At 44.8% G+C, this 3556-nt stretch overlaps 1 protein-coding gene across 1 annotated transcript in view; it reads left to right on the top strand.

Annotated features, from left to right (window-relative positions):
• The first annotated feature begins 148 nt into the window (after positions 1-148).
• The window catches only part of CHEK1 (checkpoint kinase 1), a 29652-nt gene continuing 26244 nt past the window's right edge, over positions 149-3556 (top strand). The window contains exon 1 of the mRNA XM_019710505.2: positions 149-3181. The gene's annotated coding sequence lies outside the window, so the exon portion shown is untranslated. The remainder of the gene's footprint in view (positions 3182-3556) is intronic.

Genomic DNA, 3556 nt, shown 5'->3' with positions numbered 1-3556 from the left:
TGTTTGTGGGACCAGAGGAGTTGCCATTTATGGGCAGGAAAGGCAGCTGTGTTGCCGTCTTGTCTCTGTTCTGAACATATCTTGTCTGTAGAGGCTTTGTGATTTTATGAGGGAGTAAAGGTGGCTAGCCAGACCTGATCTCAGTATTCTTTGGGACTAGTTAATAGGGGTTTTTTGTTTTGTTTATTTTTCGAGCAGGAAAAAATCAAGTGAAACTAAATCAGCAGTTTTGAAGACTCAAGGCAAACTGAAATTATTCTCATTCTCAGTGGAGGAAGGAACGCCTCCAACATTATGTATAGAACTTGATGGTCAATAGGTGATCTTGATTCAAGTGAAACACAATCATGCATAACTATTTGAAAGCCAGCTTTTCAGTACTCTCACCATGATACAGCGAATGTTTCTTTATTCATTTCCTTTTGCTTGTGCACTAAAACTATTGCAGTTGTTTAAAGGTGAGCTTCTTTATCCCTTAGTCTCAGCCTATTTGTTGTTATATGCCACTAACAATCTCCATGATCTGGTTTTGAAGTCATTGCCAAATAAGCTACAAATCAGAAGGAAGAAGTGCTATTAGCAGGTACACAGAGAGCAGTGCTAGACTGACTGCAGTAAAGGGGACGAGTAACTAAAAAACATTTTAAAGCACAGTAGTCCCATGGTTATTTAATATCAAGATAAACAATCTTATGTTCAGTATAGTAGGACATTATAAGTTTTTTACAACATAAGACATATCAGTGATGTATATAAACCCTAAGTCATTAAAAAAATACATGTAAGGTTAACTGTTTAGTGTTACCTGTTTAAGAAATGGGAGCAATTATATGGCTTTTATGTAAATCAAAATGGTGCTCCTAGAGGGTATGCTCAGGTGTACTTGTATATCCAGGAAACTTAACCTTCTAAACCAATTTGTATACCAAGTGCTTCAACTGTGGGTGAGACTTAGATTTGGTATAAGATTTGATTTACTATATGTAAATACATGACTTGATTTATATACAGAATTCCTCCCTAGTGGAAGAGCTTATTCTGAGGTTATTTAAAAAAAATTTTTTTTACCAATATGAATAATACCAGTTAAAGATTATTAGTGGTCTTCCTCCGTAGTATATATGGGATAACCCTTTAACTTATCACTGTAGGTGTTGCTCTGATGATTTTAATTTTGTTACTTTCTAGGCTACATGAAGCCAACTTTTTAAAAAATTTACTTTTCATTTTCATTGTTACAGTTCACTTAGTGTAAAAAAAAAAATCTAATTCTAACACAAGTGTTTTCCACTTCCCAGAGATAACCACTTTCAACTCTGCTGATTCTCACATTACTTACTTCCATCTCATTAAATAACTTGCTTTACTTTGCTATGTGTTGATTTTTCGATTTTAGGTATCTGTTGACTTTCTGGTATGGAAATTGATGATTTAGCTCTTTTTCACCATCCTTATATTCCCATGGACCACACACATTCTTACCATTACGGTTCTATTGTTATAATTTAGGTCAGCTCAGTAGCTTTTACCTTGCGGCTTTTCACAACTAGGCCATGCGATAGACTTTCTACTTTTTATCCCCTCTGCATAACTTGGAGTTTTTCATTTGTACTTATCACTAATTTCTCCCCAAACTCTCATTTGTGTCAACTTCCTTTTAATATGTTCAGATTCATTAGGTATTCAATGTCCAATTTGGTTTATTCTCCAGGTTTACTACACATCTCTTGGGTTGGTTATCTTCTCACTTTCACATTATGTGTGTTAATCCCAACTTCTTTCTTGATTTGTCACCTCTACCTTCCTGAGAAAGTATGGGAGATAAATTTCTTGAGCTCTTGCATGTCTCATGTCACACTCGATTGATAGATTGGCTAGGTATAGAGTTCCAGGTTGTGAATAACTTTTCCTTAGAATTATGTTGAAGGCGTTGGCCCGTTGTTTCTCTCTTCTAAGTGCTAAGTGCGATTCTGATTAATTTTTTGCATGTGTTCTCTTTCCCTCTCACTCCCACCCCGACCTCTTAGGATCTTCCTTTCTTAATACTCTGTTTGCAGCACACACTGTAGAGAAAATGGAGTTAAATGACCTGAAAACTTTATTACGTGAAGCCTAAATTTGTGATATGGTTAAAAATTCTCATAAGCACTTTAAAGTGCTCTGGTCTTGTTTTAAAACACATGCATTTTTGTGTAAAATTTTACACTTACTTTATTCCATTATCAGGAACTCAATCAAGAGCTAGGTATGCTCAGTGGATGTGGCCCGGCTTTAAGAACTGGAGAAATTAATGGAGATGATCTTACCTGCGCCGAGTTCCCAGTCTAGTTTACTGTCAATGGAGAATACCTGTCTAAGTTTTCCCCATTATTTTGTGCTCAGGCAGGTCCCTTTCCCCAGAATTTACTTTCTCATTTAAACTGGTTACTCTCCTTTTAAAATTTGCATTGTAAAATGAGGCGAAACAGCCTTTTTGTTCTACCTGCCTCTTTCTTCCACATTAAGAACGAGAAGACAGGACTAGCGTACGAAGTTGCTCGTCCTTCAAAACGGGTGGAGCTAAGGTACTGTTCTGGAGCTGGCTGAGACAAGACGGGGCAAAATTACCTCAGACTAACGAGAGCTTTCACCGGATGCCTTCCCACCTCATGACCAACCGGCCAGGCTCTGAGGCTGCCGCTCCCCGCAGAGGTCCCGTCGTCATTCCCAGCACCGGTTCTCGGCAGCCCTTCCCAGCTCCTCGGCCAGAGCTCGGCCTGTGCCGCACTTGAAGGTGACAGACTGAATTTGACCTCGTAGCCCTGCCCGGCCGCTGGGCAGCTGCTAGGAGACGCCAGGTCCCGGGAGGCGGCGCGCACGAGCGGAAACGCGGCGTCGCAAGTGCGCGCTCGTCTCAAGGCTCCGGCGCCGCCCGGTACCACGACGCGTCTGGGCTCAGCGAGCTTTTCGTGCGGGTCCGCTCGGCAGCCAGGACCTTCTTTCGAACCCACACTGGCCTGGCCTGGCCGGCTGAAACCTGGGCCTGCGGGGCCGGGTACCCTTCCGAGACTCGGGAACGGGAAAGCGCGCCTTCCTGCTTTACGGCAAGGGCGCGCGTCCTTGCGACAGTGTGACGCTCGCCAGTTTTGGCGGGAAAAGCGCTGCATTTGGATTCCTGTGGTGGCGGGCAGAGCACGGCCTGGTGAGGAAGGCGGCGGGTAGGGTGGCGAGGGAGTGTGGAGAGTAGTTCGGGGTCCGCATTAGCTAAGAGAAGCACGGCGACGGGCGAGGGGTTCGGAGAGACGCCCGCGGAGAGGCTGCCCCGGAGGGCGGAGGAGGGTGGTGCGAGGGTTCCCGTGGTAGAGGGACTGCAGCGACCATCCCTCCGCTGGTCTGCGTGCCACCGGCTCTTCCTGCCGCCTCTCGGGGCAGTTTGGCTCCGCCCCGGGCTCCTCCCGGCCTCGGGGACGCGGTGGGGGTTAGGAGGAGGGGCCGCGGTGGTCGCAGTTATCATTCCCCTTCACCCTCTGACTCAAAGCCTCATCTCCCACCCCTTCCCCATATCCACTGTGAGGCA

This window comes from Rhinolophus sinicus, linkage group LG16 (assembly GCF_036562045.2).
Source record: "Rhinolophus sinicus isolate RSC01 linkage group LG16, ASM3656204v1, whole genome shotgun sequence".
NCBI lineage: Eukaryota > Metazoa > Chordata > Mammalia > Chiroptera > Rhinolophidae > Rhinolophus > Rhinolophus sinicus.
The sequence above is the reverse complement of the archived record's forward strand: the minus strand, read 5'-3'. Positions and strand labels throughout refer to the sequence as shown.